Source organism: Euprymna scolopes, chromosome 2 (assembly GCF_053919585.1).
Source record: "Euprymna scolopes isolate OS-2025 chromosome 2, ASM5391958v1, whole genome shotgun sequence".
NCBI lineage: Eukaryota > Metazoa > Mollusca > Cephalopoda > Sepiida > Sepiolidae > Euprymna > Euprymna scolopes.
The window spans coordinates 106,263,842-106,288,257 of record NC_136483.1 but is presented as its reverse complement, the minus strand read 5'-3'; the positions used below and the strand labels follow the sequence as shown (position 1 = coordinate 106,288,257).

At 37.8% G+C, this 24,416-nt stretch overlaps 1 long non-coding RNA gene across 1 annotated transcript in view; it reads left to right on the top strand.

The window, feature by feature from the left end:
• The first annotated feature begins 1,735 nt into the window (after nucleotides 1-1,735).
• LOC145294016 (uncharacterized) overlaps nucleotides 1,736-24,416 on the top strand; it is a 38,312-nt gene continuing 15,631 nt past the window's right edge. The window contains exon 1 of the long non-coding RNA XR_013869804.1: nucleotides 1,736-2,042. This is a non-coding gene — a long non-coding RNA (uncharacterized LOC145294016). The remainder of the gene's footprint in view (nucleotides 2,043-24,416) is intronic.

The window sequence follows — 24,416 nt, the reverse complement described above, 5'->3', positions numbered from 1 at the left end:
ATTTATTTTCATCGTAAACTAGCAGTTCTTACTAAACATTTCCTCAGAATGCAGCGAAATCATTTTAGCCTTTATCAGGTCATTCCATAAATTCTGTCCAAGTTTAATATTAAAGAAAAGAAGTGACCAAATGTTACGTTTCATTAAATATTTAATCATCAATATACTTTCCCCTGATTATCTATGACTTACTTCCATCTATTAACAAGCTTATTAATTCCATCACTGTAAAATCCTGTTGGCTTTGATTCGAAAAACTCACAAATGTCAGTTTCAACATTTTTCTGTGTTACAAAAGCTGTTCCTTCCAAATGACTTTGTAAGCTACTAAACAAAGGGTAGTCTGAAGAAGAATAGAGTGAATGAGGAATTTTCTCCCAACCAAGTTCTTCTATCTTTTGTAAGGTGGTTCTTCCTGTGTGGCGTCGTGCATTGTCCTGAAACATCAACCCTTTTCAATATATTAGAGCAGTTCTTTTTTCCCCCTCAAAGCTTGGTTCAAACGCTCTAATTTCTGGCAGTAGATTTGAGCATTAATTGTTGCATTAGGTGGTAACAATTCAAAGTGAATTATTCCTTGGCAATCTCACCATATTGAAAGAAGAACCTTATTCTCATGAAGTTCTCGTTTTTCTGTGGCTGTTTACCAAGCCATTATCTATGACACTTAACATTTCAGTAAAAGATCCATTTTTCATCATCACTCACAAGTTGGCAAGAATGGAGAGAAGAGCAGATGTTTCAGACAATTCATGAGGCACCCATTTTCCAAGTTTAGCAACTTTTCCAAGTTGTTTAAGGTGACGATGAACAGTTGTATGGTTTGAATTCAGTTTTATTGCTAATTCCTCAACTGATAAAGCAGGATTTTCTTCACGAGCTGCTTCATCAAACTCAACTTGACGTCCGATTCGATCTTTATTTTCAAGAGTGAAATCGACACTTCTGAATTTCGCAGACCATCTTCTGCAAGTTCTTTCATTCACACATTCCTTTCCATAAATTGAGTGAATATTTCTAGCCGCTTCGGCTGCTGAGTTTCCTTTCTTGAACTCGTAAAGCATTATCTGCCTCAAGTGATTCTTAGGCAATTCCATGTTAGTAGGGTTGTAATCAAGCAAATTTAAATTTTATCATTCTTTAAAATAAAAATGTAATCATTATATTATTTATATTTAGATGCATTTATATTTAGATGCATTTATATTTAGATGCATTTTAGCATCTAAATATAAAAATATAAAAAATTACACAATATTTTGAAACTTTTGTTCAATTTAAAAACAAAGGTAAAAATTTGCACAGAACTTATGGGATGACCTGATAGTTTTATTTGTTTGCAAGTTTTTCCAATTTAAAGTAGACAATTCTTATTATATCCTTCCATTTAACATGAGTTATCCCACTTGCTGATTTTTATTTTTATGCGATTAAGACTTTTTAGCCCATTAAAAACGGGCAAAAGTTATAGCTTATTGACTTAGAATGAGTGCTCTTTGCCAAACTTATAAAGTAAATATGGTGATAAATATATGGTGACTAATCCCTATTAATCCTTAATGATCCCTAACTGTGCATCGAATGGATACCATAATACTTAATTCAGTCCATCTTATCATAACAAAGGTTTATACACGATTTCAACGAGATCGGCCTATTAGTTTCCGAGAAAACTTCTAAAGTAAACGTAGTATCGTAGTGACTAATCCATATTAGTCTTACAGCATAATCATGTTGAGCCTGCACCTTATCATAACCAAGATCCATACAAAATTTCAGCCAGATCAGCCTAATAGTACCTAGAAAAGGTGAAATGGACCGACAGACTAAGAGAAATATAATCTATTAGGTTGTACGTAAAGTCCTTAGCATTTTAAAGGTACAGGTTTTTGAAGACTCTTAACAAGCCTATAAATTGTTCACTTAAATCATAGATGAAATTTAGGAATATCTTTTCTATTGCTGACAAAATTTTTCGAATTTATTTATTTTCAGATATCCGTCATTACAAGAAAATGGATTGCAACAAATTTCATGTTCGGGTATTTATGCTCTTTTTCTTTCAAAAAAGGAGAAACTGCTGCTATAAAACTTTCAAATAGATTTATAAAGTGTATGTTGACAATGCTATAGGAGAATCAACAGTTCGGAAATGGTTTGCAAAATTCAAAATGGGAAACAGCAGTGGAAGACCATCAAAATTTGGTATTGATGCTTTGAAGGCAAAAATTGAAGAAAATCCAGATATCACAACTAGAACACTCGCACAAAAGTTGGACGTTTCAAAAAGTACAGTTCATGACCATTTTCAAGAAAAGAGAAATCTTTTTACTTCTATCCTCTTTGTGTGCTTTATTTCTATCCTCTTTGTCAGCTTAAATGCTATTTGGGTCTGTCTTTGAAAATTTGACAAGATAATTTTATGTGTTAAATAAGCAAATACTATTTAAAAACAAAACAAAAACGAATTACTTGTTGTAAATAAAATAATTATACGCAACTAGAAAAATACCCGTAAAATGAATTCCCCCCAAATAGAACAGTTTTTCACCACTTTTATCTCTCCATACAAAGATCAAAACAAATATATAATGTAACAAAACATTATGTTTTTATTCCAAATTTTATCAAAATCCATTGCATGATTTTGATTCAAGAAAATGTCTAAAATTTAAGGCTCAAGCTTAAGGAGTCTTAATACAGAAATTAAAATTTAAGAAATCATGCTTAATTCGTGTCTAATGACTATGGATCAAGTTCATTACAAATTTAAAATGTCTGAATTTTCAAATATGAGATTGTGCCGAAAAACCATTAAATACTAAAAAAATGAAATTTCGGGAATATTTTTAATTGATGCCTAATACCTATTTTTAAAATTCCACACAAATCCTTTGCATAAAAGTAAATTAAACTAAATATAGCACATAGTATATGTGTTCCTAAATTCATAATGATCAGTAAATTAGTTTGGGATTAAATCTTGTGCATACAAATATATAAACATATACACATATCTAACTTTATATATATAGAGATAAAATAAAAAAATAATTTTGCATATAAAAGTTATCCTTCTTCGAATTCGGTTGGCTGAGAAACCAAAAAATAACACTCTTTATTATTTACTAGCGGGGGTACCCGGCGTTGCCCGAGTGTTTGTTTCCGGGACGGGGGGGAGTTTTAAAAAACGTTATGGTAGGTAAGTAGGAAGGATCAAACCCGGAGTCATGAGTAAAAGTAGGAAAATAAAGTGTGAAAAAAAAAAACATCTGCAGCGTTAACAGTTCGGCCACGAAGAAAAGTCCATTCCAGTTGTTTAGGAAAAAAAAAAAAAAAACGACTACGGTAGGTCGGCGCGAACGTGAAAATATAATGTGACTTGTCCAGCACGCTAACCACTACGCCACAGAGCACTGCAGCTTAGTTTAGTGATTTTAAATAACTTCACATGAAAAAAACTACGAAGCCAAACCGGTGTTCTCTTCTCAACTGTTCCTTGTGAACGATCCCCAAACGGTGTTAAGTGGTGGCAGGGGGAGGAGGAATTTATTAGAGAGAAAATATTTTACCACTTCCATTGATCTTAACCGATTTTGGCCGTGACTTCTCAGCAGAAAAAGTATAGAAATCTAAGATTATCGAGGAATTTGAGAAATAATAAGCCTATAACACACCTCAGATATTGTTCTGCCGTTTGTGCATATTATATTTGCATGAAATATCTTGATTTTTAATCCTATTAAGGTCAAAATCCGACGGGAAAAAATGAGTTCATTTTATTTATATAGAGATTATGAGTCTATAGGACTCACGGCGGAGTCCGCAGATATAGGACTGTGGTTTGTAAGTCGACATTCACTAATTCGCAGTCGAGATCCGTCGATATTAGAGATCATGGTTGCAGGTGCAGGGATATCTATAAATTGAAAGTGGTAGAGTATCACTGGGACTGTTAAAGATGAATTTCACGAGATCTCCGACTTCCCCTGAGTCACATCCACACCCATATAAATTTAAAAACTTTGGAAAAATAACTACATCCAACAAAAAACTCGAGATCTCTGTACTGGAATAAAATAACAACATTTATTCACATTTTTTTTTATTACATAGGAGTCACCACTTATCAAGGCCCTGAGGCCCCTCGAGGATAAGGGTTATTAAGTGTACAGTAATCAATAGGATAATATCGTAGTAATCATTAGTATTGGAGGTTTGATAAAGTGTCTTACTTAAGGGGGCGGTTCATCAAGAATTTGTTTATGTTGGACTTGAAGATAATCAAGTTATAGTCAGCTGGGAAACAGTCAAACGGAAGAGAGTTCCACAGTCGTGCAGTTCTAAGAAAAAAAACTTTGTTCATGGAATCTACGTTTTGATTTAGGCACAGTTAAAGAGTAGGGAAAGTTATTGACAGTGGTTTCAGCTAGACGGGTGTTTTTCGAGAAAGATTGGCGAGGGAGATCAGAGATTGGAGCTCAGACGAGCACTTGCCATGGAAATAACGATAAAAAAGACAGGCTTACAACGTCCCTTTTGTAGGAAAGAGGTTGCAGAGAAGAGAAAAGGGCATCCCCCACTAAGTTACAAAGTCTATTTTGTACTCTGTCAAGGCAGGATAAGCTGCTTCTAGTAGCTCCTGCCCAGATGTGGCAAGGTTTAAGAAAAAGTAATCCAAATTATTTCAACGTCAAGGTTTTTGCAACAAATGTTCATTAAACAGTCTTTGTGTCTATGAGTGTCTCGTAGAAAAGGCAAAAAGTTCGTGATTATGAATTTTCATTTTGAGAGAAAACACGTGGTTATTTTGAAAGAAAATAGTCATTAAAACATGTAAGCGTCTTGTGTGTGTGTGTGTGTGTGTGTGTGTGTGTGTGTGTGTGTGCGCGCGCGTTCATTACATATGAAAATAGCAACTCGAAATAACTTGTTAAAAAGAATTAATCCTCGTTGAATATGGTGCTTTCCATGATGAGAATTTAGGGGTACGATACGCGCGCCACGCAGCCGTGTTTTTACGTCGCACAATGACGAAGTCGGACAGCGAGTTGCTTACTCATGGTACTGCATCCTGAACTGGTTTGATTTACGCGTGCAAAAGCGTATATAGCCGAGTTCCACAATGTTCCGTACTATTTGTTGTATCGCTACGCGCGATGCATAACATAGTCTTTTATCACATGTATGTGAATGGGCAAATCACAACATTGTGTCTTTACACGTACTTCAAACGCATGCGTATTGAAAACGATGATTGCTATGAAATGTCTCTTCCGGAGATTTGTTTTGGCCAAATAAAGTGGTCATTACAAGTCGGACAGAATAAAAACAAATGCAGGCAAATTATTAAATTATTGCACACCCAGGTTTTTAGTCAGTGTCATTGTAGTGACAAACGAAAGCTAGAAAGCAACCAGCTCTAATTGCAACCTTCTTTCTTTGTCTGTTTCGTTTGAATGCGTTCTTTTCTTTGCCCCTAAAGGCAAGTTAGCTTTCATAGAAACGTGTTAACTCAAAATATTTTCAACCAATGGAAATCGTTTTAAACCCCCAAAGTAACACGTCTATGTAAAAGTAAGAAGCCAGTGTGAACTTAGAAACCTCTATAAGACGAGAAAATAAAAACAAATAAGAGAGAGAGAGATTTTTATAGCGCACCACACTGAACGCAAGAATGTATGCTTAACATCCTTTGAGGCAAAAAGCAATCTTTAATGATTCACATATAAGCCTTCATCAGCTCATGCACCGCTATACACGCCCTAACATGAACAGGGTAAACCAACACACATACACAATGCCACGCTGCCAAATACTCACATACCTATATTACTTACACGTATATATTATTCACACTATGAACATTTGGATTTGTGATTACTAACCTAACTTTCTTCATCAAACACGAATTTACGTGAACGAACATTTATTAACTGAAAATAACTTTTATTTTCAGTTTAAAATGCATACATTTTCGTATATATTATATAGTTAAATTATAGCAAAGGAATAACATGAAGTCTATCTATGTTCTATCGTTACTTTTATGGCAGGTGCTCGCCTGAGTTTCAATATATGCCCCCTACCCTCTAAAACTTTCATACAACAACTGTCGACAATTTCCTTCACGAGGACGATGACGATGACTAAGTGGTTGACGATATGGTGCACCTATTTAACGTCGGGTGGAACCAATATTTATGTCTAAAAAATTCCATGAGCAGAGTTTCTTTCCTAGAACTGCCCCTGTGGAATAAAATACCGTGGTGCTGCTTTCCAGCTGAATATTTTCAAATCTAATGTAAATAAGTTCTTGTTGAGCCGCCCTCTTATATAATTAAACCATATCCAAGTGCCATCATTACTAACCATCATGGCGTTGTATCACCGTCGATCTAATGCTTATTGATCCTTATCCTGGAGTGGCCTCTAGGACTTAATTAGCGATGACCCAAAAAATTACAAAAAATTTTTTATCCAATTTATATTAAATACCGTGGTTCTTGGTAATACTCAAAGACTGTAATTATCGTCCAAAAATGGTCCTATCACTGCCATGGTCCATGCCACATAAAGTGGTACCTATTTACAATGCCTCCCCACACGACAGAGTTAGACACCAGGGTCGTTTTTTAACGTGGAGAAAAGGTGCAAAAATAAAAAATTTTCTCAGTCGTGAAGGACTGATCCTCCACCGAAAGAGAACAAGAAATGGAAGTGCAGCATCTGAAGAACAGATGGTATTTATTTGCTCCCCCACCTAGCAAATTAGGCACAAGGCCAATTTTTAATGTGAGGAGTGAAGGGAGGGGGAAGGGAAAAAGGGGACCAGCTCCCGAGAGGTGGGAAATGGGAGCTGGTTAAAGGTCAGGCATGTGGGGTTGCCCCCACATCTGGTCTTTGCTAGTCATAGCTAGTCATAGCTTGCAGTATCTGCCGGAACAGATGGTATTTATTTGCTCCCCCACCGAGCAAATAAGGCACAAGGCCAATTTTTAATGTGAGGAGTGAAGGGAGGGGGAAGGGAAAAAGGGGACCAGCTCCCGAGAGGTGGGAAATGGGAGCTGGTTAAAGGTCAGGCATGTGGGGTTTCCCCCACATCTGGTCTTTGCTAGTCATAGCTAGTCCTAGCTAGTCATAGCTTGCAGTATCTGCCGGAACAGATGGTATTTATTTGCTCCCCCACCGAGCAAATTAGGCACAAGGCCGATTTTTAATGTGAGGAGTGAAGGGAGGGGGAAGGGAAAAAGGGGACCAGCTCCCGAGAGGTGGGAAATGGGAGCTGGTTAAAGGTCAGGCATGTGGGGTTGCCCCCACATCTGGTCTTTGCTAGTCATAGCTTGCAGTATCTGCCGGAACAGATGGTATTTATTTGGTCCCCCACCGAGCAAATTAGGCACAAGGCCGATTTTTAATGTGAGGAGTGAAGGGAGGGGGAAGGGAAAAAGGGGACCAGCTCCTGAGAGGTGGGAAATGGGAGCTGGTTAAAGGTCAGGCATGTGGGGTTGCCCTCACATCTGGTCTTTGCTAGTCATAGCTAGTCATAGCTTGCAGTATCTGTCGGAACAGATGGTATTTATTTGCTCCCCCACCGAGCAAATTAGGCACAAGGCTAATTTTTAATGTGAGGAGTGAAGGGAGGGGGAAGGGAAAAAGGGGACCAGCTCCCGAGAGGTGGGAAATGGGAGCTGGTTAAAGGTCAGGCATGTGGGGTTGCCCCCACATCTGGTCTTTGCTAGTCATAGCTTGCAGTATCTGCCGGAACAGATGGTATTTATTTGCTCCCCCACCAAGCAAATTAGGCACAAGGCCGATTTTTAATGTGAGGAGTGAAGGGAGGGGGAAGGGAAAAAGGGGACCAGCTCCCGAGAGGTGGGAAATGGGAGCTGGTTAAAGGTCAGGCATGTGGGGTTGCCCCCACATCTGGTCTTTGCTAGTCATAGCTAGTCATAGCTTGCAGTATCTGTCGGAACAGATGGTATTTATTTGCTCCCCCACTGAGCAAATTAGGCACAAGGCCGTTTTTAATGTGAGGTAAAAACCAGCTCCCCTAAAAGTACGCAAAAAGGGGGCACTCTGGTTACCAAAAATAATAATTGTCCCAGTATAGAGGGTTTCCCCTCCATTGACTGGTACAAATTATCTTAAGTGCAGTATCTGTCGGAACAGATGGTATTTATTTGCTCCCCCACTGAGCAAATTAGGCACAAGGCCGTTTTTAATGTGAGGTAAAAACCAGCTCCCCTAAAAGTAGGCAAACAGGGGGCACTCTGGTTACCAAAAATAATAATTGTCCCAGTATAGAGGGTTTCCCCTCCATTGACTGGTACAAATTATCTTAAGTGCAGTATCTGCCGGAACAGATGGTATTTATTTGCTCCCCCACCGAGCAAATTAGGCACAAGGCCGTTTTTAATGTGAGGTAAAAACCAGCTCCCCTAAAAGGGGTCACTCTGGTTACCAAAAATAATAATTGTCCCAGTATAGAGGGTTTCCCCTCCATTGACTGGTACAAATTATCTTAAGTGCAGTATCTGCCGGAACAGATGGTATTTATTTGCTCCCCCACTGAGCAAATTAGGCACAAGGCCGTTTTTAATGTGAGGTAAAAACCAGCTCCCCTAAAAGGGGTCACTCTGGTTACCAAAAATAATAATTGTCCCAGTATAGAGGGTTTCCCCTCCATTGACTGGTACAAATTATCTTAAGTGCAGTATCTGCCGGAACAGATGGTATTTATTTGCTCCCCCACTGAGCAAATTAGGCACAAGGCCGTTTTTAATGTGAGGTAAAAACCAGCTCCCCTAAAAGGGGTCACTCTGGTTACCAAAAATAATAATTGTCCCAGTATAGAGGGTTTCCCCTCCATTGACTGGTACAAATTATCTTAAGTGCAGTATCTGCCGGAACAGATGGTATTTATTTGCTCCCCCACTGAGCAAATTAGGCACAAGGCCGTTTTTAATGTGAGGTAAAAACCAGCTCCCCTAAAAGTAGGCAAAAAGGGGGCACTCTGGTTACCAAAAATAATAATTGTCCCAGTATAGAGGGTTTCCCCTCCATTGACTGGTACAAATTATCTTAAGTGCAGTATCTGCCGGAACAGATGGTATTTATTTGCTCCCCCACTGAGCAAATTAGGCACAAGGCCGTTTTTAATGTGAGGTAAAAACCAGCTCCCCTAAAAGGGGTCACTCTGGTTACCAAAAATAATAATTGTCCCAGTATAGAGGGTTTCCCCTCCATTGACTGGTACAAATTATCTTAAGTGCAGTATCTGCCGGAACAGATGGTATTTATTTGCTCCCCCACTGAGCAAATTAGGCACAAGGCCGATTTTTAATGTGAGGAGTGAAGGGGAAATGGGGACCAACTCCCCGGGGAGTAGGGGAGCTGGATAGTGACAATTGGTATGAAGGGTTGCCCCTACATTGACCAAGGTCTTATATGTGGGGTTTCCCCCACATATGGTCTTTGCTTGCAGTATCTGCCGGAACAGATGGTGTTTATTTGCTCCCCCACCGAGCAAATTAGGCACAAGGCCGATTTTTAATGTGAGGAGTGAAGGGAGGGGGAAGGGAAAAAGGGGACCAGCTCCCGAGAGGTGGGAAATGGGAGCTGGTTAATGGTCAGGCATGTGGGGTTGCCCCCACATCTGGTCTTTGCTAGTCATAGCTAGTCATAGCTTGCAGCATCTGCCGGAACAGATGGTATTTATTTGCTCCCCCACTGAGCAAATTAGGCACAAGGCCGTTTTTAATGTGAGGTAAAAACCAGCTCCCCTAAAAGGGGTCACTCTGGTTACCAAAAATAATAATTGTCCCAGTATAGAGGGTTTCCCCTCCATTGACTGGTACAAATTATCTTAAGTGCAGCATCTGCCGGAACAGATGGTATTTATTTGCTCCCCCACCGAGCAAATTAGGCACAAGGCCGATTTTTAATGTGAGGAGTGAAGGGAGGGGGAAGGGAAAAAGGGGACCAGCTCCCGAGAGGTGGGAAATGGGAGCTTGTTAATGGTCAGGCATGTGGGGTTGCCCCCACATCTGGTCTTTGCTAGTCATAGCTAGTCCTAGCTAGTCATAGCTTGCAGTATCTGCCGGAACAGATGGTATTTATTTGCTCCCCCACCGAGCAAATAAGGCACAAGGCCAATTTTTAATGTGAGGAGTGAAGGGAGGGGGAAGGGAAAAAGGGGACCAGCTCCCGAGAGGTGGGAAATGGGAGCTGGTTAAAGGTCAGGCATGTGGGGTTGCCCCCACATCTGGTCTTTGCTAGTCATAGCTAGTCCTAGCTAGTCATAGCTTGCAGTATCTGCCGGAACAGATGGTATTTATTTGCTCCCCCACCGAGCAAATTAGGCACAAGGCCGATTTTTAATGTGAGGAGTGAAGGGAGGGGGAAGGGAAAAAGGGGACCAGCTCCCGAGAGGTGGGAAATGGGAGCTGGTTAAAGGTCAGGCATGTGGGGTTGCCCCCACATCTGGTCTTTGCTAGTCATAGCTTGCAGTATCTGCCGGAACAGATGGTATTTATTTGGTCCCCCACCGAGCAAATTAGGCACAAGGCCGATTTTTAATGTGAGGAGTGAAGGGAGGGGGAAGGGAAAAAGGGGACCAGCTCCCGAGAGGTGGGAAATGGGAGCTGGTTAAAGGTCAGGCATGTGGGGTTGCCCTCACATCTGGTCTTTGCTAGTCATAGCTAGTCATAGCTTGCAGTATCTGTCGGAACAGTTGGTATTTATTTGCTCCCCCACCGAGCAAATTAGGCACAAGGCTAATTTTTAATGTGAGGAGTGAAGGGAGGGGGAAGGGAAAAAGGGGACCAGCTCCCGAGAGGTGGGAAATGGGAGCTGGTTAAAGGTCAGGCATGTGGGGTTGCCCCCACATCTGGTCTTTGCTAGTCATAGCTTGCAGTATCTGCCGGAACAGATGGTATTTATTTGCTCCCCCACCAAGCAAATTAGGCACAAGGCCGATTTTTAATGTGAGGAGTGAAGGGAGGGGGAAGGGAAAAAGGGGACCAGCTCCCGAGAGGTGGGAAATGGGAGCTGGTTAAAGGTCAGGCATGTGGGGTTGCCCCCACATCTGGTCTTTGCTAGTCATAGCTAGTCATAGCTTGCAGTATCTGTCGGAACAGATGGTATTTATTTGCTCCCCCACTGAGCAAATTAGGCACAAGGCCGTTTTTAATGTGAGGTAAAAACCAGCTCCCCTAAAAGTACGCAAAAAGGGGGCACTCTGGTTACCAAAAATAATAATTGTCCCAGTATAGAGGGTTTCCCCTCCATTGACTGGTACAAATTATCTTAAGTGCAGTATCTGTCGGAACAGATGGTATTTATTTGCTCCCCCACTGAGCAAATTAGGCACAAGGCCGTTTTTAATGTGAGGTAAAAACCAGCTCCCCTAAAAGTAGGCAAACAGGGGGCACTCTGGTTACCAAAAATAATAATTGTCCCAGTATAGAGGGTTTCCCCTCCATTGACTGGTACAAATTATCTTAAGTGCAGTATCTGCCGGAACAGATGGTATTTATTTGCTCCCCCACTGAGCAAATTAGGCACAAGGCCGTTTTTAATGTGAGGTAAAAACCAGCTCCCCTAAAAGGGGTCACTCTGGTTACCAAAAATAATAATTGTCCCAGTATAGAGGGTTTCCCCTCCATTGACTGGTACAAATTATCTTAAGTGCAGTATCTGCCGGAACAGATGGTATTTATTTGCTCCCCCACTGAGCAAATTAGGCACAAGGCCGTTTTTAATGTGAGGTAAAAACCAGCTCCCCTAAAAGGGGTCACTCTGGTTACCAAAAATAATAATTGTCCCAGTATAGAGGGTTTCCCCTCCATTGACTGGTACAAATTATCTTAAGTGCAGTATCTGCCGGAACAGATGGTATTTATTTGCTCCCCCACTGAGCAAATTAGGCACAAGGCCGTTTTTAATGTGAGGTAAAAACCAGCTCCCCTAAAAGTAGGCAAAAAGGGGGCACTCTGGTTACCAAAAATAATAATTGTCCCAGTATAGAGGGTTTCCCCTCCATTGACTGGTACAAATTATCTTAAGTGCAGTATCTGCCGGAACAGATGGTATTTATTTGCTCCCCCACTGAGCAAATTAGGCACAAGGCCGTTTTTAATGTGAGGTAAAAACCAGCTCCCCTAAAAGGGGTCACTCTGGTTACCAAAAATAATAATTGTCCCAGTATAGAGGGTTTCCCCTCCATTGACTGGTACAAATTATCTTAAGTGCAGTATCTGCCGGAACAGATGGTATTTATTTGCTCCCCCACTGAGCAAATTAGGCACAAGGCCGTTTTTAATGTGAGGTAAAAACCAGCTCCCCTAAAAGTAGGCAAACAGGGGGCACTCTGGTTACCAAAAATAATAATTGTCCCAGTATAGAGGGTTTCCCCTCCATTGACTGGTACAAATTATCTTAAGTGCAGTATCTGCCGGAACAGATGGTATTTATTTGCTCCCCCACTGAGCAAATTAGGCACAAGGCCGATTTTTAATGTGAGGAGTGAAGGGGAAATGGGGACCAACTCCCCGGGGAGTAGGGGAGCTGGATAGTGACAATTGGTATGAAGGGTTGCCCCTACATTGACCAAGGTCTTATATGTGGGGTTTCCCCCACATATGGTCTTTGCTTGCAGTATCTGCCGGAACAGATGGTGTTTATTTGCTCCCCCACCGAGCAAATTAGGCACAAGGCCGATTTTTAATGTGAGGAGTGAAGGGAGGGGGAAGGGAAAAAGGGGACCAGCTCCCGAGAGGTGGGAAATGGGAGCTGGTTAATGGTCAGGCATGTGGGGTTGCCCCCACATCTGGTCTTTGCTAGTCATAGCTAGTCATAGCTTGCAGCATCTGCCGGAACAGATGGTATTTATTTGCTCCCCCACTGAGCAAATTAGGCACAAGGCCGTTTTTAATGTGAGGTAAAAACCAGCTCCCCTAAAAGGGGTCACTCTGGTTACCAAAAATAATAATTGTCCCAGTATAGAGGGTTTCCCCTCCATTGACTGGTACAAATTATCTTAAGTGCAGCATCTGCCGGAACAGATGGTATTTATTTGCTCCCCCACCGAGCAAATTAGGCACAAGGCCGATTTTTAATGTGAGGAGTGAAGGGAGGGGGAAGGGAAAAAGGGGACCAGCTCCCGAGAGGTGGGAAATGGGAGCTGGTTAATGGTCAGGCATGTGGGGTTGCCCCCACATCTGGTCTTTGCTAGTCATAGCTAGTCCTAGCTAGTCATAGCTTGCAGTATCTGCCGGAACAGATGGTGTTTATTTGCTCCCCCACTGAGCAAATTAGGCACAAGGCCGTTTTTAATGTGAGGTAAAAACCAGCTCCCCTAAAAGGGGTCACTCTGGTTACCAAAAATAATAATTGTCCCAGTATAGAGGGTTTCCCCTCCATTGACTGGTACAAATTATCTTAAGTGCAGTATCTGCCGGAACAGATGGTATTTATTTGCTCCCCCACTGAGCAAATTAGGCACAAGGCCGTTTTTAATGTGAGGTAAAAACCAGCTCCCCTAAAAGGGGTCACTCTGGTTACCAAAAATAATAATTGTCCCAGTATAGAGGGTTTCCCCTCCATTGACTGGTACAAATTATCTTAAGTGCAGTATCTGCCGGAACAGATACTACACTTTGATCTTGACCAAATGTTCCACATTTGATAGACACACCATAAATATTGGTATCCCACCGACCACCGACGTTACATAGATTCACCACATCGTCAATGACTTAGTCACCGTCTTCGCCCACTTGTTTCTCTTTTTATTGAACTTAGAAAACAACTCATTCAAATAACTCGATTTGTTGCAGGATTGTTTTCACATCATTCATCGTGCAAAACGAATGATTTGCATAACCAGATATGTCTCGCCTGCACTGACGCTCTTCCCGTCCATTGCAAGTTACATGTAAACACGTGGTCGCTAAAAACGTACAAGTTAGGACATAAAATATTCATGACTGTTCATCACATACAATGCAAATATGCGTAGAGAATAAAGAAATCCTGTTCATTTCAATAACTATTAATTCTATCCGGTCGTTTAAGATAGACACTTCACAATTCGGCGTTACCTTGACCAGCATTGAAATCCGTTATGACTTAGTGTTTGAATCACATCGTTTTCCCATGTCAATGGCGACAAAGATATGCATACAAATCTACCAAATCAAGAGGCAACAGCAGCAAAGGTATTCTCCTTGAGCAAGACAACGCTTTGGTTCACAATACGCATGTCACCAGATCAGAAGCACACGCATGTGCCTATGAAACCCTCTCCCATTTCCTGACCTTGCACCGTCTAATTTTTACCTACTTCCAGCTAAGACGTTGTGTTTGAAAATGAAAGCATTTGGAATTGAAAGCCATGTTTAATTTTAAGAGTTTCCAAATGAGTAGCTAATCTGTATAAGTCCTGAGATGAAAAACAGAGTTTTCATTGGGTAGCTAATATGTATAAGTCTTAGACTTTTTGCAGACAAAGAACAAAGATCTTTCTCGTGTAGACACAAAAATTATGTGCGGGAATTCTAACAGATCTAGTATTTTTATGGAGTGACTCCAGTTTCTGATTTGTTGCTAGCAGAACATGGCTCCATTTGATTGGTCAGTTCCTATCGCCAGTGTGGATGAACAGAACTTTCCAATTTTCCTGAATCATACCATTATATTATATCAAAAATATTATAACAAAGAATTCCCCAGATGATACAGCTTTGATTTCCGAAGTCACGCCATGGTTGGCGGACCAACCTGGAATGTGCTACCAAAACAGTCTCTAGAGCTGCATTAAACGGTGAGAGAAATGTGTAACTCTGGGTGGTTCCTACGTATTAATAACTGTGTCAAGTTTCGTTGCTCTACTGCTATAAGAAATGGGTCAGGGGCATTACTTGTTGAACGAACTCCCCATATTTTTACAAGGCGTTCATCTCTCCTGTTCATTACAAAAGTCACGTGTAAAGTCACGTGGTCGCTAAAAATGTACAAGTAAGTATATTCATGACATGTCACATACAATACAAATATGTGATTTTTTTTAAAGTGTAGAAAATAAATAAACCATGTTTATTTCAATAACTATTAATTCTATTCCGTTTTCGAGAATCCGGTTTTAAAATCCAAACGAGTGCACTTGTCTCAAGAGCTATTGAATGGTGGTTCTTGAGATGGACAATAAGATATTTAGTCAAAAATTATTATTTATACAGATATATATTTTTTTCTATGGAAATCGGTCGGGTCACTTGATGTAAAAAAGTAAGAAAAATAATATTACTTCAAGGTCAAAAACTCAGTTTAGACGTTATGTTTGAAAAGAAAAACATTTTGAATTGAAAGCCATGTTTAATTTTAAAAGAGTTTCCCAGTGCACTTGCTTCAAGTGCTATTGAATGGTAGCTCTTGAGATGGACAAGAAGATATTCTGTCAAAAATTATATATATATATATATATATATATATATATATATATATATATATATATATATATATATATATATATATATATATATATATATATATATATATATATATATATATATAAATTCGTATTCCTGTCTGTTCACAATTTGATTAATATATACCAAACGTGTCTTACTTTAATCTTTCATTTATTTCTATATATAGTATTATACTTGAAAAAATATACAATTAAGAGATCACCTTATTTGCATATGACATTAAGAAAAATCGATTTTACTAAATAGCAGTATCTTAGTTAATGTTTTAGTGAGAGAATTATTTTAAGTGTTCTATTTAAAATTGTTATTTAATAAATTTTAAACAACAATTATATTGATAATATATTTAATTGAATTTATTTTGGAATTAATATTTCCAACAGAGCGACCTTTTTTTTTAAATTTTTTTTAGATTTATTTGCCTCTAGATGCTATCCATAAAAAAAACAACATTCACCAAATATCATTTGGTAATTTCATTAAGGTTCTAGCTGGAAAAATAATTCCGTGTAGATAGAAAAATGTTTGGCTTTTATTGTTTTTTTTTTAACATTCAAAAAGAAAATACATTTACGAAAAAAACTGATCAGATTTGATTTGTTTGTTTTATTTTATATCTTAAACGGAGCATCATTTAATACCTAAAAAAAATTAAGATCTACTGCCCCCCCTCTAAATTCCACAATTTACACCTTTTTTACCTTTTTTCGAGTTAATTTCATCTATTACAAACTTAATGTTCTAATTAAAAAGCTAACTTTATATGACGTGACTCAGCGGCGTTTAACACCTAAAAAAAAAAAAAATAGAGATCTACTTTTTTTCAGCCTAATACATTTAAACAGCTTTTATAAATACTATGAGAAGAAATTTTGAAAAAAAAAAATAATAACATGTTAGAGTGGGGGATCACTTTTCTATATAAATTTAACATAAAATGAGCACCTATTTTTTTTAGCCACCAAGCGTTCAATGAGACATGTCACCTTTAGTATTTTTTCAAGTTTGGCGATTGCGGAGGAAGGCAAAATCTGACAAATACAATTTGTTTTTTCTGGTGTGGGGGGGGGATTACATTGAAATATAAAATAAAGATAAATTTAATTATTTTTTATGAGACCATTCTCTACTTTCACCTAACAATTTAATAATGGGGGGGGGGGCGGATTACATTATAAACATAAAACGACAAATAAAAAGCAAATCGAAAAGCCCCTAAAAAAAGTAAATCGAAAATTTCCTTTATTTACAAAAAAAAAAAAAAAAAAAGCCAGTAAAAAAGGTTGCCTTACAAAAAATAAAGGTAAATGTGTAGTTTATCAACGTAAATTATTTGACAGACAAAAAAATTATAAAAACTATTTATTTTTATATAAAACATTATTAGACCCAAAGGCTGAAATAAAACAAAAAAAAATATTTTTTTATGCATTTTATCATTTTCTATTAGACTAAAAGTTTGACAGATTGGCTTTTTTAAGGCCAAATTTGGCCTTTTTACGCTCTTTCATTACAAAAAAAAAAAAATATGGCGGCCAAAAACATAGTTCATGAAAGAGTTTAAAAAGCTTAAATCTGCCAAACCTTAGAAAGGCCAAATTTTAAAAGCAATATAGCAGCCTCGAATAATAAGATATAAATGATAAAAAATAATAAAAAATGAAATTTTTTTTCTGGTTTTATTTCAGCTTTTGAATCTAATAATGTGTTTTATATAAAAATAAATAGTTTTTATATATTTTTTCTGGCAAATAATTTACGCCGCTAAACTTCACATTTACCAAAATAAAAAATAAACGCATGCATTAATGTTTATAAACGTCATTTTTTTAGGTTCACAAAATCGTGAGATTTCTTAGGACAGTGATCCCTTCTGCCGAAATATCTGCTGGAGAGGGTATCAGATACTTCTTTTTGGGGACGATTACATTTACATGTTTTTATCCGTTCTTTGATTTTTGAAATTGTTGTGGGGGTATTCACGTTACCCATGATGAGAATAGTTAGTATAGCAGGCGTGTTTCAAACAGAACTTCATGTCAACCCAGGCAACGCTGGGTACCCATGCTAGTATATATATATATATATATATATATATATATTATGGAAATTGTTTGAGACAAGACATAAAACCACTTGATGTAAAGAACTATGAAAATAATATTACTTCTAGGTCAAAAACTCGCTAACAATAAGTGTTACATAATTAGATTCCAACCCAGAAAACAGCAGTTCTTTTTTCTTTGTCAGAAACATCGCTCATGGAATGTGAGGTCTTAAGGGCAACATAAGCGAAGTGACAATGATAATAATAACGTCATAGATGAGGGGTTTTCCTTAACACCAAAGCCAATAGAGTATAGGCTATTATTGAGATGGCTTGTCCCAACTTGACAAGTATGGCTTTGGTCCTGTGTAGTTCTAAGAGGTCCACACTCTCAGGCTTTGCTTTCTCATTCTTTGGGAATCGCCAGGGGCGCCCTTACTGAGGAATGCTGACTGGGTTGGCTTGGCTTTTTCTACAGACCAGAGTGCTCTTACTCTAGGATGCTGGCTCTTCAAATCCCACTTTCCTAGTATCAAATCATCCTGCTGTCAGATGAAGATAAATATTGATAAAGTGTTAGTCATGGGTTTTCCCTCAGTTCCAAAGCCAGCAGAGTGTAAGTCATTGTTAAGATAGTTTGTTTCCTGTTGACTAAGGTATGGCTTTATCTAAGAGGTCCTCTCTCTCAGGCTTTGCCTTCTCATTCTTTGAGCTTATTGTTAATCATCTTAGGCGCACCTACTAGGGAATGTCAATGTTTTTTCAACTAAAATATGTTTTAGAATAATCAAAATATGTACATATTTATTTATATTTAATAGTTACCAGGAATGTTAGCTTAAAAATGTTATCATAACAACTTAGTTGACAACTTAGAAATAATGACATGTTAAAATATCCGGTGATTATCTTAGTGACGTTGATAACGTCATTTAGAGAAGGAGATGGTCTTTTTGAGATACGCGGAAATTATATATTATTTTTATTGGAATCCTTTGAGATGATTCATTTGCGTTATTTATTTATCTATTTGTGGACTGTTATCCTCATCTTCATAGTTGTTGTTGTTGTTTCACCACGTTTCGGCCAACTATTCCTCTGGCCTTCTTAAAGTGATTGGATAGGAATGCTGAGTCTCGTAACTGTATTTCCTAGCAATTATTGCCTTCCATAGTTGTAGCTGTAGTTCGGGGCCTGGGGCACAGTGGATAGAAGTGTTGAATCTTTATAGTTCCAGGTGAGCATTGTCTGTTTCAGTCTTACCCGGAGCAGGCCAAAGGTTTAGTTGGCCCAAAAGTGGTGAGACGACAACTACTACAGAAGCCAGTAATTGGTGGGGATAAAGTTACAAGACTCAGCATTTCTATCCTGTTGCGATTCATCACCTGAAGGATGAGTTGGCTAAAACGTGTTGAAAGAAAAACAACTATGAAGATGAGAATAACAGACCGTAAATAAATAACTAAATATGTGGAAATTAGAACTTGGAAGAGTTAGAGTTTAAGAGCTGACCGGGTGTGATGGCTGAAAGCACCCAGGGGAGCAAGAGGTTAAACACCTATCAAATGTAGGACCAGTGTTGCAGCTTTCCAAAAGGGGGAACAAATACTTTGGAATAAAACTTGAGGCTCTGTCGTTCTTGAGAAGAATTTCCATTGCAGCTTTTTCGTCAAGACAAGACCAAAGATGAACCAGATATGTTCCCAATTGGACAGATTGTGAAACCCCAAATAAGTGTTATTCATCCTTTGTGTTGTAAAAGTATTTATGTATATTATTGTTCCGTCACAAACTGCATTTAAACGTACATACACACACAACGAAATTTAGATTAGACGATCACAACACTTGGCGATATAGATGAACACATGTATATACACACGTCATATAGATGACTGTGAATAACAGTTATATATATACATATATATATACTAGCAGAAGTACCCGTTGTTGACTGGGTTCAAAAACAGCCTACAGAAAATGGACTGTGATTGATGAAAGTATGATATGTTATGAAAAGGAGGGGGTTGTAAAGAGATAGATTTTGATAGTAAAAAATTTTACCCTAAGCAAAATATGATGAAAGTAAAGATAATTTTTGCGAAAATATATATTTTTTATATCAACTTTGTTTCCATTCGTAGTGACCAACAAAATTATGTTTCCTTACAAAGAGGAAATGTTATATATATAATAATATAAATATACAAGAAATAAATGTTACCATAATCAATAAAAGTTACTTTTTGGTAGAAAAGTTCATTGGTTTGTATTTTTAAGTAGTTTGTAAAAAAAAAATTTTTTTTTAATTCACGAATTGGTTTAAAAAAAAATCAAAATGGCAGCGATTTTGAAATGGAGAGCCCCGTTTTCAATTTGAAGGAGAGGCACCTGAGCATTCTGTGTTAACAATTTAAGAGAGTTCTGTCAACGTAAGGAATATTTATAAACATATTTTAATGTTTTCCGTTATTTTGTGCTTGAGGAATATTCGATTATGGCATGTGTAGTTTATATAAAAATTCATTTAAGTAGTTATCGCCTCAAATTTCGTTTTAATTTCGGTTCGCTGAAATTATTTCAAGTAAAGAGCATTAAAAACTATTTAAAAACAAAAAAAAAAACATGAACTGAACTTTTATTGACTATAGTAACATTTATTTCTTGTATATTTATTTTTTCGGGTAGTCGTTTGTTGGCTTTTCTGCTAAACACTCTTACTAAATAATATCAACGAAATATCGAAAAACAAAGAAGCAAAAACAGTTTTGAAGAATAATGAAGCTTTACTTACTTTAGTAAAATAATCCAAAACAGCAAAATGGGATATTAAAAAAGTAAACACGTAATTACTTTAGTTTTTTAAAGCAAAGAATCTATATAAATATGAATAAGAAGAAAATGGCGCCCTTTTCAAGCAGAACAGCTTTGTTTCAATTTTACAGTATTGAACGGTGTAGTATTGCACCGTCGGATTCAGGGTTGTACTATTGTAATGTAAAAAACATGCAGAAAGGGTTATAATCAACTGAATTCCTTCTAGTACACTGACAAAAAAAAAGCTTAAACAGATATATAAATAAAAATAAAAAGGTTATGTAAATGTTTTTAAAAAGACACGTAATCACTTATGCAGGATTTTTCCCTTCTTTTGACATGATAACAAGTAACGTTCTTATGTTTTATTATTTATCTATTTATCTATTTTCGAAAGAGTGCCACATGCAAGTGGAGAAGGAAAAAAACAGAGTTATGCAAAATTTGTGTCGAGAATTGTCTAAAGTTCAGACTTTTTTTTTGGCTTTCACTTTAATAAGAACATGAATTTATGAGGTGAATTTATTCGACACAATATGATTTAACTAAAAAAAATAAATAAAAGCTAACGCGAGTCAAGATTAAAGTTAAAGTGTTATTGTGGACCCTCACCCCTTTTAAAAAACCTTGTTAAACTTTGTGACATATTTACATTTTATGGAGGTCAGGCGCGAACGAACACCCAATAATTTTATCATACCGTATTTCTTCAAACTGAAACATAATTATCAAAGTATACTTTTTTTTTTTTTTTTTACATAAGCGTCACCATTTATCAAGGCCGATAGGCCACTCAAGGATAAGGGTTAAAGAGTGTACAGTAGTCAAAAGGACAATATAGTAATCGATAGTAATGGAAGTTCAGTAAATTTGTTAACTTAAGTGGAACGGCTCATCAGAAAGTTGTTCACGTTGGACTTGAAGACAACCATATTATAGACAGCTGATGATGTAAAGATAGAAGCTTGGTTTTAGATGCATTAAAAGTAACCAGCCACTCCTTTCCCCATTGTACAACGTGATCAAGATCAGAGGAGAGAGAATCGGAGAGAACTTGGTCGTTTACTGTCTTAGATGTGCTACCATAGATGGTAGTGTCGTCAGCAAAAATGTCTACGAATGATGTAAGGATGTAATTTGGAAGATCATTAATGTAGATCAGGAAAAGAGTTGGGCCCAGGATGGACCCCTGAGGGACTCCAGCATTTATACTGTGAGCTTCTGATTTTTGCCCATCAACTACTACTCTTATGAACCTATCAGAGAGAAATGATTTAATAATTGAGAAGACATTTCCAGCTATACCATAGCTGGAGATCTTGTGAAGTAAACCTTTATGCCATACTCTATCAAAGGCCTTTGATATGTCAAGAGCAATTGCCCTAGAAAGGTTGCCTCTGTCGAGAGATTCGCTAATCCTATGAGATATAACTGTAAGCCCATCTGCTGTAGATCTAGCAGAACGGAAACCATATTGTGTGTCACTAAGAAGGTTATTTTTGCTGAGATGGTTGATTACTTCTCTATTTAACACAGATTCCAGCAACTTACTCATGACGCACAGGAGACTTATTGGCCTGTACTGAGAGGGGGATGAACAATCACCTGAATTCTTAAATACAGGGCATACTGATGAGATTTTCCAGGGTGATGGGAAGAATTTTCCTTAAGACAACATTTAAACAGTTTTGTAAGTATGGGGGCTAGTTCTGGTTGAAGTTTTTTGAGTACTATAATTGGAATATCGTCAGGGCCGGTTGCTTTACTGGAATCAAGGTTTTTGATTAGCTTGGCAACATCACATACAGATATTTGTATATCACACAGTGTGTTTTCTGATACAGGAGGAAATATTGGGGGTTGGCGGCCTTGGTCGCAAAGGGTAGAATTACGCAAGTAGATATGAAAAGTCTTTGCTAAAGTTTGTTCCATATTTCCATGGAGTACAGGCACGAACGCAGACCCCACAATTTTATTATACCATCCCTATTCAGGTTGAAACATACTTATCAAAGTATTCTTATGTACATCTATATCAAAAACACTTGTAAACGTCTTTTTTTTTTCATTTTTTATTTCCATACTTTGGAGGCCAGGCGCGAACGCAGACCCCACAATTTTTATGAACCATCGTTCTGACAGATCAAACATACCCATTCCTGATCCTCAATACATCTATCATTATATGTAATCAGTTTTTTAAAATAGTCAAACATGTAGGAGCCTATTCGTGACCAGACACACACGCACACACACGCACACGCACACACACACACGTTCAGCTTTATATTATATTATATATATACTCGCCATACGCAATACAACAATTATATTTAAAAGTTAAGTCGATGTTCTGATAACACCAGTAGCCAAAGGTTACAGTGGTGTTCGCTTGTGTGTCAAGAAGTATGTTAGTTGTCTTAGTGATAAGGCTTTGTTGGGCAAGTTCATCTGAGTGGAAAACGCGTGTGTAATTGTTTATATAGATTTTAGGAACAGGTGGCTGGCTGCTGCAGAGACTTGCTTCTGATTGACTAAATTCTGATATAGGAAATAAATTAGAAAACCGAAGTGTTTTTTGGTCCCCCAACAAAAGGAGGGTGGACCTGTAAATTCACCCTTGTCCGTTCATCCGTTCGTCTGTTTGTCTGTCCGCACTTTTCTCAATAACTACGCCTTAGAATTTTTTGCAATTTTGCTCAAACATAAAATATGATATGAGTAAAAAAAAGTAACAGAATGGATTTTCCATGCCTTTCAAGTTAAAATGGCTAAAATAGACACTTTTGTGCTTATTATTAAAAAAAATTTGATGCCTTGGATTTTTTATAAAACTTTCTGAAAAGTTGTAATTAACTGATTTCTATATAATTTTGCTTGTCTATACTTCGCAATAACTCTTGGGTGTGCCCCAGGGGCTCTTTTAGGGCTAATAAAAGCATTTCATTTTGGGGACTATTTTACCATATTTGTCCAAAATTTTCTGTGTATGTCTATTTAGCAGTTTTGCATGGTGCTGAACTCAAATTTAAATATGTTAAGGCTTTGGAGACTTTTGGGGCTAAATGGGAGGGGGAAGGCAAATGATGGATAGTCATTTCTTTTTTTACATGATACAGAACTCAAATTTACATATGTGCCTAAAACTACACCGTTTGTTTATTTTCACCAGGATTTTCTGTCCCCTGGGGACTTTTGGGGCTAAATGGGGGCGGAGAGAGGGGACAAATGCTGAACTTAGTAATTTTTTATGCCTCGTTCATTGTGTACTCAGGGGGGACAATGCATGCTTCACTTGTTTTTTTGGTGTTTTTTTCAACAGGCTTTTGAAGCTTGTCAATTTGTATATACGTAACGCTAATTTTATTCTGTAGAACAAAAAAACAAAACAAAAACAAAAAACAACGGAACTGTAATGACACAAGTGACACTAAAGAGTTTTATCTTCACATGGACTGTAAGATCGACTCTAATATTTTGTAATAAATATTTATGTAAGTGACATACAGTGTTGGGTGTAGGTTGCCAAAAGTTAAGATAGTGCCACAGTGATGGAAATAACAAAGTAAAAAAAGAAAAATCGTCTGCACTTAACACGTCTTCCAGTGGAGAATAACCTTTCACAGCTGTCCCATGGACAGTAGCCGGAAAATGTCTTTCTTTGTTCATGTCGGGAAGCTCTCTGTGACTGATATTTAAATCATAAACAGTCTAGAAGTAGTTCTTTAAGTGTTTAGTAGAAATTAATATGCCATGGAGGGTGATTGATCATTGAGTGATCAAGTCACCTTGCAGGGGATGCTGTCTGACAGAAGAAAGAAATGTAAATGCTTATAATGGCTGCCCTCCTTCCAAATTAAACGCTTATGGCAAGATGTTAGTGTCAGAGCTATATCTGGTTTCTGGCAGGTCCACACATAGTGTACAGGTTTGGTTCCAAGCGGTATTGGATCTACAACCTTGCTAACAGGACTCTAGTGAAAATTCAGGAGGAATGAAGATCAGAGCCTATCATCCTCAGTTTGGCTAGCAAGCAAAGCCGTGTCAGGCGTGGGACT